We start from the raw sequence: 14,128 nt of genomic DNA, 5'->3' as shown, positions 1-14,128 counted from the left end.
CAGTGCTGCGAAAAGTTTCGCTGGGACTGGGAGTGCTGTGTCTTAAGATGTATGCATCTTCAAAATTAATAGATAATATAACATTATGTTCCAAACAAGTTGTATCTCCCTATGCTACCAGTAGTGAGTAAGATTTCCTATTTGTTAATCTGTAGGAAATATTAAATCCAATTTTTCTCCCAGAATTCAGTGTGTTCTGTCTACGTCACTGCACTGACCCTCAGGAGATTTAGATGCCTTTTAATATTATATAGCTAGGAAGGGGAATTGAAGTATCGTGCTAGATCTTGTAGAATTATATATATGCTGTCATTAGTACTTCTTTTCTATTAGTAAGTGGCAAAGTTGTGTGTGTTCGTGTATTTGTATGGGTTAATGTGCTTTCAGTATTTTATTTTTGCAGAATCCGGTTGGTATGGGGTTAAGATTTCAGCCTCTGGAAATACATTTTCTGGGATCAAATTATTTATTTATTTATTTATTTATTTATTTATTTATTTATTTTTTGAGACAGAACCTCACTGTGTCGCTGAGGCTGGAGTGCAGTGGTGTGATCTCAGCTCACTGCAACCTCTGCCTCCTGGATTCAAGCAATTCTGCCTTGGCCTCCCAAGTAGCTGGGATTACAGGTGCCCGCCACCGTACTTAGCTAATTTTTTTGTATTTTTAATGGAGACGGGGTTTCACCATGTTGACCAGGCTGGTTTCGAACTCCTGACCTCAATTGATCCACCCATCTCCACCTCCCAAAGTTGTAGGATTACAGGCATGAGCCGGTGTGCCCAGGCCCTGGTATCAAATTTTGACTCCTCTACTTACGTAAAGCTTTGTAACCTCAGGCCAGTAACCTATCCTCTTCCCTCTGCATCTTGGTTTCTCTGTCTGAACGTGGGTAACAATTGTTCCTATTCTTCGGGTTGTGGCTGGACCTAGAGAATACTTAGGACATGAGGATTCACCTCCTTCTCCACTTCCTGACATGGGGTTGCCTATGCTTCACCTCTCCCACCTTACCCTTCACCGTGTTCTTCCTTTTCCTTAGAAAATAAGCTTTAACATCCTTCAGTCTGATAATATGGACCTGGGTCAAGAACAGGGGCCAGTCTCTAATCTGTGTAATTGCGGAGTATGTATTTTGGAGTTTAACTTTATGCATAGTTAGGGCTAAAATTGTTATCTGCTATTACAAACTCCTGCTGCATATATATTTATAAAATTTAGGTCATCTTCTACATATTATGTAGTAACTTAATTGTTTTCAGCTTATGCAACATGGTGAATCATTTCCTGAGTCACTTTGGTGGTTAGTCTCTTAGTTTTGCATGTTCAGATAATATTTTCATGTTTTACTGTTAAAATTGTGAATAGCCATTTGTTTAAATGAGTTTATATATTTGTTTCCTACAGTAAATATCAGGAACTAGAATTGTTAGGTTATAATTGCCCTCTTATTTCAATAATTTTTAATTCATGATACGATGACTCACCTAAGTATTTCACTTAATTGTTTTTTTCCTTAATTTGAACATTAGAAATAGGGCTATGTTTAGGGTGTGCATGCCCTTGGGGTGTCACCCTGTGTTTCTTCTGGCCCTGCTATATTGCTGACTCCAGTGGATACCATTTACTTTCTGTTCTGTGTGTCCTTGAGGCCCCTTTCATGCTACAATATTTTTATAGGTGATGGCAGTTGAAGCATCCCCATTCTAAGCAGGCCCTTTTCAGTAGAGAGGGACGAAGCCACCGTTTTTGCTTTGGCAATTGCTGGTGTGTCAGTGAACACACACACACTCATAACATTTCTTACCACTTCCTTACACATCACCCCCTGAGTTACTCTCCAAATACCTTCCCCCAAGGGCACCCAGAGGGCAGGACTTCAGCTGGCTGCCTTGATTCATCCCATCCTACAGATTGCTCTGAAAACAGAGATGATCAGGATAATGTAACGATTGCACTTTATAAGTATATAATTTTATTCATTGTCACCAGTTACATACTGGCCATCCTCAAGCATGTAAGATAGTCTTGTAACTTGTGAATCTTCAGAAATCAGAGGAGTTTCTCCTCCTCTTCACTGATGACAGTAGTCAAAAGGGACCCAGCCTAGAATAAGTAAAGGGAAAGGCAGAGCCTACCAAAGCATGTCGTGACAAATATGTCATTGTGGACTGACTCTACCCAGCATTTTTCAGTGGTTGTAATGCCACACATGGCTTTAAGGAATTAATAGGATTGGAGACAAGCTTTTCTGTCTTCTATACTTATAAGACCAAGAATGGCTCAATATAAAAAATGTAACCTTTATCCCATAATTCTCTTTTCTAGCTGTATTATCTGTTACTTGATTAAGTAACATTTAAAGTTATTTTTATTAATTATTTTTACCATTCTCAGGACCATACAAGCCAATTTCTACAAGTCTAGCATTAGGATTGCGGTTTCTCCTTTAATGGTGATTCATCTTTCCCACATACAGCCTGCCCCTTCATTCTCATATTTCCATTTCAGTAAGAGACTGAAAGAGAAGAGAGGCCAATAGGAAGTTACACAGGAAGAAGAATACCAGGAGGGAGTGATGGTGCTGAACACAAGGGAGCCATTTGAGGTGGAACCTTTGAAACTCACACATTTTATGCTAATGTGGTAGAGGTTGCTTAGGGAAAGTCTTTAGCATCAATGTAAAAGACAATTTTTAACTCAAAGAATGATCAAAAATTATTTCCCTGATGGTTTCCTAGAGTCAAACCATGCCTTACACACGTTTGATGCTGACTCTGACAGAGGGATCTGTGTCTTCAGTTACCATGTCAGTAGACTAGACAAACAGCTCATGGTAAAAAATAAAAGACAAACAAATAACCTCCCAAACACAACCTCGTAGGAAAGATAATAAGAGTTTTCACCTTAAGGTAAAGTTTTGGACTTGGTCTGAAGTGTCCATAGAAGACATTTAATTAAACATTTTTATTTAGAGATAAAAACAAAAACAACATTGAAAGGCATGGAATTTTAGTGGCATGGTGACAATTACAATGACAAAATTACGAAATGTGAAGCAATCACACACTTTCTAGCAGCATGCGAGAGAGACTGATTCATAGACTTTAAATTCATGTATTATTTTTACCTTGTGGTATATTTTTGCACATTATACTCACATCCTTTTCTGGTGTATGTATCTTTACACTGCATTCCTGCACTTTATTTAAAGTGACAGTAATTGTGAATATGACTGAAGTTAAGAGTTGAAATGTCATCTTATGTTGGGTCCCCAAGAAACAGACTGTTAGATTTGCCTGCAAGAAGTTTATTAGTGAGTGCTCTTGGTAACACCTATAAAGGAGAGAGGGAAAATGGGTTGGGCAGAGGGAGAAGTTAAATTGTAATGAGGGCTGCAGCCAATTCCCCTGCGAACCCTAGAACTGGGATGGCCTCTAGTTATGCGTAAGTGAGGCAAGAAGGCTGTGACCTTGAACCTCCTCATAGACCAATCTTTGGTTTCAGGCTTTCTCCACAGAAGGATGCAACTTTGGGGAAGGCAGTTCCCTTCAGCATAGGGCAGTCCTGGAACATAGAGTCAGGTGTCAGCTGTAACACTTCTAGCAGCTGGGAGAATAGGCACTTTGGTTGCCGGGTTGAGGGATCTAGATGGAACAGCCTTCAGTCCAGTTACTGAAAACAAGTAGTTACTGAACTAAAACTAAAAACCAATAGAATAGGCAGGGCAGAGATGAAAGAGCAGTGATTTATGGAAAGCCTAGAAGAATAACTTTGTCATAGAAAACCATGTGTATATTCTTGTGATCATGTGATTCTGGGAGTCAGGGTACATGTTTTGAGTGGCCATTTTTGTTTTGACTGGTACATAATTTAAAGAACTAAGCAGAGTGATCCCGTTTTTTTTTTTTTTTTGTTTGCTTGTTTCGTTTTGCATTCAGCTATCCTGAGAGTAAAAGAGTGAAACTAGGAAAGAAACTTCTTAAGGAAGAACCAGATAGTGAAACTAAGCAGGGGAGCCTGTAGGTAAGGGGGTTGAACAAACAATCCAACACAAGGGCTTCTTCAAGCAAGTGACATGCTGTATGTCTACTTCCTGTGCTTCTATTTCCTGATCTACTGTGGTTTTTATCCTTTTGGTTATGGAGTTGAACTTCTTCATTTTGCCACCAGGAGGCAGTGTTTTGTAGTGCTTAGGAGGATGTGCTTTGGTTATGCCAGGTGAAGTTCAAATCTTATTTCTACCATCCACTAATTGTATGACCTTGGTCCATTCACACGACACTGCTAAGCCTCTATTTTCTCATCTATAAAATAAGAATAACAACAGTACTCACTTTGCAGGATTGTTTGGAATATTAAATTGAAATAATGCTTGTAAGCACCTAGGTCAGAAGCTCACGGCTGGTCTCTCATGCCAGAAATGGTCTCCTGGGCTCACAGCTGGTCTCTCATGCCAGAAATGGTCTCCCGGGCTACAGACACATTTTCCATCTCATACAAATGACAGTCCTTAACCAAGTTTTCTTAAGAAACTAGTCAGTGTTTTCTTTGAATAAAGGATAAAGGAAGGCAAGAAGATGTAATGGGTTTGGTGATGAACTAAGTTAAAGTGTGAATATGGAGATACCCGTGAATACAGCTGCTCTTAGTCATTGTTGCAGTCCATTTTGTGTTGCTTATAACAGAATACCTGAAACTGGGCAATTTATAATGAAACGAAATTTATTTTTTACAGTTCTGGAGGCTGAGAAGTCCAAGGTTGAGGAGCCCATCTGGTGAGGGCCTTCTTGCTTGTGGGAACTCTGCAGAGTCCCCAGGCAGCAGAGAGCATCACCCCAGGCAGCTTAGTGAGCTAGCTTAGGTCTCTCTTCCTCTTCTTTTAAAGCCACAAGTCCCACTCCCATCATAAGCCATTAGTCCATTAAGCCATTAATCCATTCATGAGAGCAGAGCCCTCATGACCCATCACCTCTTCAAGACCCCACCTCTCAATCTTACCACATCAGGGATTAAATTTCAATGCAAGTTTTGAAGGAGACAAATATTTAAATCATATCAGACATCAATACATAGAAAGAAAAAGCTGCAGTTATTTAGATACTGCAGTTTCATTGAAGATGGGGCTTGGTGGAGGAACATCATTTGCCTCTGTTGAGGCATATGTTTTGATATTGAATTGGGGAAAACCAGACTGAAGCTGTAAGTCATGCCCTTGACATTATGAAGCAGCAAACATCAGGCCCAGCTGAGTCATGCAGCTCCTGAATCCTGGCATTCCTTCCTCTCATGGTTCTAAGGCATGTTTTTTTATTGAAAAAACATCTTGGCCACATGTTCAGGAAGATGTAGGATCCAAGTGTCAGAGACACAACTTTTGTGACACACCTCAAAGTCATTTTCCAGAGGCATTTCAGTCACCCTCAGACCTCAAGCAGGCCTGATAACATCAAAATTATCCCGTGCCTCATCTATGCCTCTTCCTCTTTTTCTGTCCACCCGATGTTCCACCTAGAGACCCAACTTATCACCAGTTGCATTAAGTCTTTCCACTATTTTGTAATTTCCCTTCATCTACTTTGTTAAATGAGAAACAGGAAAGAAGTAAGAATAAACTGAAAATTTTTTAATTATGCAAAAAAACTTAGGGATCAAAGGATCACTCTGGCAATGCAGAAATCTACCAAACTCTGCCATTTATCACTATTATATTTAAAAAATAGACTTGGGCAGCGTGGTGGCTTACGACTGTAATCCCAGCACTTTGGGAGGCCGAGGCAGGTGGATCACTTGAGGTCAGGAGTTCAAGACCAGCTTGGCCAACATGGTGAAACCCCATCTCTACTAAAAATACAAAAATTAGCTGGGCATGGTGGTGGGCACCTGTAATCCAAGCTACTCGGGAGGCTGAGACAGGAGAAGTGCTTAAACCTAGGAGGCAGAATTTGCAGTGAGCCGAGATCGCGCCACTGCATTCCAGCCTGGGTGACAGAGCAAGACTCCATCTCAAAAAAAAAAAAAAAAAAAAAAAAAAAACTTTCCAGAATAAAGGAAAAGCCTGGCATTGCTTTTTATAACATACAGATGGCATCATAGGTTCTTAAGAATTTATTAATAATTGATTAATATAAATGTTGGGCTGTAAATACCAGAATCATCCTCCTGATCCCCCCATCCTTGTCTTCAGGTATGCTTCCACAGTTCAGCACAAATATGGTTCCTTCCACTGACATTTAAATGTTACCTTAGTCTCAGCCATGGTGATCATTGTTTTTTTTTTTATTGCATCCTCTCCTTCACCTGACTGCCATCATCCTTACCATCTCCCCTGACTCAGCCCTATCACTAGAATTGTCCATATAAAAGACATTGAGTAGTGTAGGGGTCAAGGAAAAGGGAAGAAGTAGAGACTGTTGGTTTGGGAGCCTATGTCAGTGGGAGAGTTGTGGTTCCGTTAACAGTAAAAGGGAAGTAAGAATGAGAAAGTACTTAGAGTCCTAAGACAATCAATGATTTAGGATATGTAAAGGTTGAATTTTTCATTATGCATTTAAATAAAAATGTGTAGTACAAAGTTTTAAATGTACACTTGGAGTTTTAAGGTGGTGAGTCTTGGTGATTCGAGTTTGTAATTATTTTATACAGATTCAGTTTCTGCCCACAAGGAGTTTATACACTTCACTGAAAAAGGCAGACAAAACATTAGACCGCATAAAACAATATATTGATAGTCATCATAATAACGGATAGAGTTTACTGAGTTCTTTCTATCTTTCAGTTACTTTGCTTAGTGTTTTAAATGTGTAAATTCTTAATTTTCACAACACCTTCTAGGATTAGGGACTGTCAGCCTTCAGTAGATTAAGAGACCTGCTCAAGACCACACAAGTGGGTGGAGCAGGGATTTTAACCTGCACGGGTATGGTGCCCGAGCGTGTGAGTTTACTTCTTTCCACTTTTGGTGTGATGGAATGTCCTGGAGATGATGGAAAAATAAACAACAGGAGCACTTAACTCAGACTTGGGCTTGCAGGATTTGACAATAGTTTTGGAGAAAGTGAGATATGAAGAAAGACCTGGAGGTGAGTAGGAATTAGCCAGATGGGGGAGGAGGATGAAGTAGAGGGTGAGGTATGTTCAGATTCTCCTGGAGCCTAGTGTATGTGGGCAGAGGGAGGCCAGGAAAGGCCTGGCCCCAGAGCTCTCTGATGAGCTGGCCAAAAGGAAAGCAGAGACAGCCTCATGTCACAAACAAAGCATCCATGTTTACGAGGTGGAAAGAGGAGAGATACTGACAATGAGGACAAAGATAAGTGGTTCAGAAGCTGGAAGAGCTTTAGGATCTATTGTCTGGCTTTTATTAATATTTTTGCCTCACCCTTGTTGTCTTTTTACCTGCTCCCTGTTTCAGTACATTGAGATCAAATATAAGTAGAGGAAACCAAATTAAACATCATAGAATGATGGGTAAAATCTGGTGGAAGCAAATAATTATCTGTTGGATATTTCCTAGATCTGAAACAGGATTTGCTAGATCTGAGCCCTATCCTTCTTTCCCCTCACACTCCACCGCCAGCTTTATTGAGGTATAATCAACAAATAAAAATTGTATGTATTTGTAGTATACAATGTGATGTTTTGATATTTGTGTACATTGTGAAATGATCCTATAATCAAGCTAATAAACATGTCTGCCACCTCACATATTGTGTGTGTGTGTGTGTGTGTGTGTGAGAGAGAGAACATTTAAGATCTACTCTCTTAGCAATACTCAAGTACACAGTACACCACTGAGTGTCGTCTTCCTTGAAATACTCTTTGCCTTGCCTTCCAGCACTCCACCAGGTCTGGCTTCTTTTCTCTACTGCCCTGACCTTTCTTTGTAAGTCTTCCTTCTTGACTCTTCCTCTTTAGCCCAATCACTTGCTGTCTGAGCTCTACGTGGCTTGGAGGCCTGCCCCCTTCTCATTCATGGTGGCCTCTCCTGACAGTCTCATCCTGTTCTGCAGTATTGGCTGCCATCTGTATTTGGATGCTGCCCACGTTACTGTCTGGAGTTCTGACCTTTTATCTAAGCTCCAGGCTCATATATTCAATTAAACATCCCCATTTACATATCTCATGGGCACTTCAAACGCAACACCTCCAGCGCTAAACCCACATTTTCCTCACTTACTTTGACCTGCTCCTCCTTGGGTGCTCCCTGTCTCTGTAATGACACTATCATTCACCTACTTTCCTGAGCCAGAAATCTGGGAGTAATTCTGGAATCCTTATCTCTCTTGAATGAGTTTTTAGTGGCCATGTGTCACATTTGTGCCTTCCCAGAATCTTTTAAATAATTCACATGTAATAATTCTCATGTCCCCAACGCAGAAGACAGGAGTCAAATTCTCAGTTTCCTTTTCTTGCAACCCAGATGGACACAGATGACCTAGGCTTGCCCTGTCAGATGCTTCCAAGGGGGGCTTGATTTAGAAGTCATCAACATGAGAACCTGGCTCTCCATGGAGTTTCCATCTTGCTGATGCGGCTGGCTTCAGAGACATCTGGGTTTTAGGCAATAGCAGCAATTGCAAAGTACATACGGAAGTGGCAGTTGTACTGTAGATTGAGCAATTGCAGTGTTGTCAGGTCTTGGCATTATATGTTTATGGAACAGAAACAGTGAACTTATTCAGAATAGTTTTGTTGCCTGGTTTGGTGTGTGTGTATGTCGGTGGAGGGAGAAGGTGTGGGAAACACAGTTTTGTTTTTTGTTTTTCTTTTATTCTGTGAGTTTAGTCTTGACTTTGTTCCTTCAGTCCTTCAGATTCTCCAATGATCTCTGAGGAGGGTGTGTGTGTGTGTGTGTATTTCAGACAGGGTTTTGCTCTGTCACTCGGGCTGGAGTGTAGTGGTGTGATCACAGCTCACTGCAGCCTCAAACTCCTAGACAATCAAGTGATCCTCCTGCCTCAACCTCCCAAGTAATTGGGACTACAGGCGTGTGTCACCACGCCCTGCTAATTTTTAAAATTCTTTGGAGAGACAAGGTCGCTGTTTGTTGCTCAGGCTGGCCTTGAACTCCTCGCTTCAAGTGATCCCCTCGCCTTGGCCTCCCAAAGCGCTGGGATTACAGGCATAAGGCACCGTGCCTGGCCTGAGTTTAATATTTTTAATAAAGTTTCTGTTTCCTTAAACTATCAAAAATAGCTTATGTTGTTTGCAGTAGGAATCTTGAGCAATTCAAGATAGTTGCTTTCTCTCCAATAGAAAGTCTAGCTGTGTTTTGAGCTGTGTGAAAGGAGAAGGGAAGGATGTGGTAAGCAAGAACCAGAAATAAGGGCTTGGAAGAGGGAAGGCCCTGACTCTCCAGGGTTTTTTTCATTTGATCACATTATATAGAATATATAAATTATGTACAAATATGCCAAAAACAGGGCAGAGTGATGGAAAGAGAATTGGAATTTTAGAAAATAATTGGGTTTAAATTCTGACTATACCACATACTAGCAGGGTACTCTAGAGCAAATGACTTAACTTCTTTAAATTCTGTTCCCTCACTTATGGGTTGCAGTTAATATTTTTACCACATAGAGTGGTAGGGTTACATGAGATAACCTGTGAAAAAGACCTCTCACTTATTGGCTTACTGGCTGAGTGGTAAAGGTTAGCTCTCTGTGCCAGAGGCAATCAGGGACTCTAGAGAACGCATCAATAATTGGTTATATATAGGTGGTCCATAAGTATTGACTCTTCAATTCCATTGGCCTAGAATTCCACTCTTTGTATTTCCATATGTTAAAACTCTTATTCCTTCTAATAGGAATCGTCCAAGTGCGTTATTTTCTTTAATTGGACCTTTCCAAATTCACTTAGCTGGAAGTAATGAATTCTATTTCTGAAATATTATTATATTTTATCATAGATCATATTTGGATTAATAGTGTAGAATATAGATCCTTAGGATGGTATAGAATATAGAGCCTTAGAATAGGAAGATACTTTGGTGAGCATTTAGTAGAGCTAAAATTTAGTAGAGCTAAATGGTATAGAATATAGAGCCTTAGAATAGGAAGATACTTCAGCGAGCATTTAGTAGAGCTATTTATGTTTTAAATTTATTTTCATTCAATTATTATATTACTATTGATTGAAATTCAACAATATTACAAGGATGATAATAAAAGAGTAGTCCCCTGCCTCATACCTTCCCACTCCCAATTCCCACTCACTCGAGGCAACGTTTTTTAACCTTTCATAATAATATGTTATCTTCCTAGTTTTCAATTTTAGCCACTCCATTATCTATTGATTTGCTGCAATAGAAGATACAAATTTGGTTTTCTTACACCTCTTTTCTTACATTGTTGGAACCCTACATCTTACCAATACATGTGCATTGTCTCTCTTCCTACTTTCCCAATATGGTCATTTCACAATTGTTGATTAAATCATTGTTTGGTGTTTTAAATTACCATAACTCTCTAGATAAAACTAATCGTTAAGCCATGTAGTATGGTTAGATTCCTTCTTTATGCATCTTTATTTTTTTCTGAAGTCAGTGACACATCTTTAATAATTTATTCCATCTTGATGTGCTTATTGCTAATTATTTTAAGAAATCCAAAATAGTAAAATTTCTCTCAAAATAAATTCAGGTAATTTCTCTGCAACCACCCACTACCTGCAACCCTTATATTTCACACACTTTTTCCTTAGGAAATATTCTTTTTTGAGCTTTCTGTCCCCCTGCTTTGAACAAGTTTCAGTCTAGCTCTGTACAAGTCAAAGTTCAAGGGCTTCTGGTCACCATTTTCCTGGGGTGACATCATCCTTGTTGACTGAATGTTTGTGTTACCGCCAAAATTCATATGTTAACATTTTAACCCCTAATGTGATGATATTAGGAGGTGGGGCTTTGGGGAGGTGATTAGATCTTGAGGGTATGGACTTCGTGAGTAGGATTAGTACTCTTATACTACGTGGGATAGTGCCCAGGGAGCACTTTCATCTCTTCTGCCGTGTGAGGACACAGCAAAAAGCCGTCATCTTGGTAGGTGTGGTGGCGCACACCTGCTGTCCAGGAGTTAGAGCCCAGCTTTGGCAACATGGCAAGACCTTGCCTCTAAGAAAAAGAAAAGAAAAAAGATGGCTCCCTGTGAACCAGGAAGCAAGTCTTCACCAGATACTGAATATGCTGGTATGTTGATCTTGGACTTCCCAGCCTCCAGAATTGTGAGAAATAAATGTGTATATAAATTGTTGTTTATGAGCCACTTAGTCTATAGTGTTTTTGTTATAGAGGCCCAAACAAACTAAGACATGGAGATTCCTGAATAATTTTGTTCCTTCCTTACATGTACATGTAATTATAATTATCAGCTAGGTATAGAAGACTAGGCTGAAAATTGTTTTCCTCAAATGTTAAAGGAATTGCTCCACTCTCTTGTAGCTTCTAGTGTGGCTGTCAAGAATGCCAATTCTATTCTTATTCCTAATCCTCAGATATGATCTATTCTTTCTCAGGAAGCTTTTAGGATCTTCTCTCTCCTTGGTGTTTTGTAATTTTAAAAGCATGTTGCTAGAAAAAAAGAAAGACCTAAAAATCAATCATCTAAGCTCCCATATTAAGAAACTAGAAAAATAAGAGTAAATTAAATGCAAAGTAAGCATAAGAAAATACAGTTTTAAAAAATTAGAGCCGAAATCAATGAAATTGAAAACAAAAATTAAGAGTGGCAGGAGCTGCTCCACTTCCTCCTGTTTTCAGGGAGCTGGAGCTTACTTCTCCAGGGACTTGGCTAGGAAGGGCTCTCTAGCGTCTGGGCCACACTGCAAAGGCTGGAGTGTTTTAAGAGTTTACATGTCAGGAAGAGTCTGTTACTTTTAAAATTAACTTAATTGTCCTTTTAGACTGTTTATTTTTGGATCAAATCCTATGCCAGGGATTTTAACTGCACTTTGAATGTATTACCAAGGTTATGGTGACCCTTAGATGCTATTTTTGGAAGAAGGAGGAACGGTGACAGTCTGCAAATCAATACTCGAGAGCCTGAGGAGCCTCTGGATTTTGACTTCTGCAGTACCAATGTTATTAATAAAATTATTCTGCAGTCAGAGGGGCTCTGAAGCATTTCCCAAATTGGATGTGATGACTGAGGTCCTACAGATTATCATGTCTCCTGACAAGCATTATTTCAGGTTATCTACTTTTGGAAATTTAGAAAGTTTGCAACTTGACTTCCAAAGATTTTTATTTGATGCAAGCATTTCATTATAATCAGACCCAGGTCAACAGATTTGATTTATTTGCTGATACCCTTTACAAAGACATTAGTCCTATCTTGCAAGGTATTTTATTCACACAAATAACAGGATTTCTTTCATTATAGTATGTGATTAGAATGAATGGGGCAAATACGTTTTATGGAATATTACTGTTGCCCTGATTAAGAAGTTCCTGAATCTGAGGCTTGAGTATGATGGTTCATTGTGATGTTTATGTGTACATTCATGATAAGTTGAGTTCTCATTCTGAGTATAAAAATCTTCATAATTTCTTATTGAATTTTCTATAGAGAAGATGCATGGAGAAGATAAAAGCAAGGTCGTCCCTGTACCCTAATAGCTATGTATTTTGTGAACAAATGCTTTCATGAAGTCATAGATTATCTGGTATTAGACTGTCCTGTGGCTCTGTCTTTTGAACTCATGGGAATCATTGTGAGCCAAGATGAATAAGTTATAGGTTCTATTCCATTTAAGTAGAACATTTCAAGAGTCTAAAGATTTAAAGTTTGTTATTGAAGGCATATCAGAACTGTTCTTTTGTTTATTTACTATTAGAAAATGCAAAGGCATATGGACATTGCTTATTAGTTTAAATGCCAGAGATTAGATATTAAAGCAGTGATTCTCTAAGTGTTGTGCCAAGACCAACAGCATCAGAATCACCCAGGAACTTGTCAGAAATGCTGGGGGTGAGGCCTAAAATCTGCATTTTCACAAGCTTCCCCCAGGAAATTCTGATGCATGCTAAAGTGTGGAAATCACTGTTTAGATACATTTTTAAAAATTAACATTTAATTGCCTTGAGGTGTTTGCTTTTACTTGTGATTTCTTTACAAAAGTTCTGAAATTGAGGCATCACTAAACAAGTCTGAACAATTCTTTATATGATCTATTTCTAAAGCATACCTTTTTAAGAAATCTGTGGACAAGATATAAAAGTCTTCAGAGTCATAGATTTTCTCCTTATTCTTAAAACTGTTCAATGCAGTACTTATTAGATACCTTCCGTTTGCCCATAAACATTTTTTGACCAAATCAATGTATAAAAAACCAGTTAGTGGTTTCTTACAAGACTAAACATACTCTTATTATATGTTATTATACAGTACAGCAATTGCATTCCTTGATATTTACCCAAAGTTGAAAAATTAAGTCCACATAAAAACATGCCACAGATATTTATAGAAGGTTTATTCATAATTGCAAAAACTTGGAAGCAACTAACATGTTCTTCAGTATATGAATGGATAAACTGAGAGAAATGGAGACAATGGAATATTTTTTAATGCTAAAAAGAAATGAGCCATCAAGCCACGAACACCCATGGAGGAATCTTAAATGCAGATTACTAAGTGAAAGTCTGAAAAGGCTATATACTGTATGACTTCAACTATATGAAATTCCGGAAACAGCAATACTATGGAGACAGTAAAAAGATCAGTGGGTGGTTGCCAGGATTTGTGGGGAGAGATGACTAGACAGAGCACAGAGGATTTTAGGGCAGTGAAACCACCCTGTATGATACTATAATGGTGGATACCCATTATACATTTGTCCAAACCCACAGAATGTACAACACCAAGTGTACCCTAATGTAAACTGTGGAGTCTGGGTGATAATGATGTGTCCATGCAGGGTCTACCCTGGTGGAAACGTTGATAATGGGGAGGCTGTGCATGTGTGAGGGAAAGGGGTATATGCAAACCTGTGCCTGCAGCTCAGTTTTACTGTGAGCCTAAAACTGATTTAAAAGACAAAGTCTACTAAAAAAAAAAAAAAACTGGAAAAAAAATGCAAAATGACATGCTTTTGTGTGTGTTCTTTCTCATGCATCACATTCGATATTTATTTG

At 39.0% G+C, this 14,128-nt stretch overlaps 1 protein-coding gene and 1 pseudogene across 2 annotated transcripts in view; both read left to right on the top strand.

The window, feature by feature from the left end:
• AIM2 (absent in melanoma 2) overlaps positions 1-14,128 on the top strand; it is a 130,766-nt gene that overhangs the window by 93,228 nt on the left and 23,410 nt on the right. The window lies entirely within an intron of this gene.
• LOC126936728 (cell cycle checkpoint protein RAD1-like) lies at positions 8,421-12,462 on the top strand (annotated as a pseudogene).

Source organism: Macaca thibetana, chromosome 1 (genome assembly GCF_024542745.1).
Source record: "Macaca thibetana thibetana isolate TM-01 chromosome 1, ASM2454274v1, whole genome shotgun sequence".
In the NCBI taxonomy this organism is placed as follows: domain Eukaryota; kingdom Metazoa; phylum Chordata; class Mammalia; order Primates; family Cercopithecidae; genus Macaca; species Macaca thibetana.
Note: the sequence above shows the minus strand (reverse complement) of the source record. Positions and strands in the feature narration are given on the sequence as shown.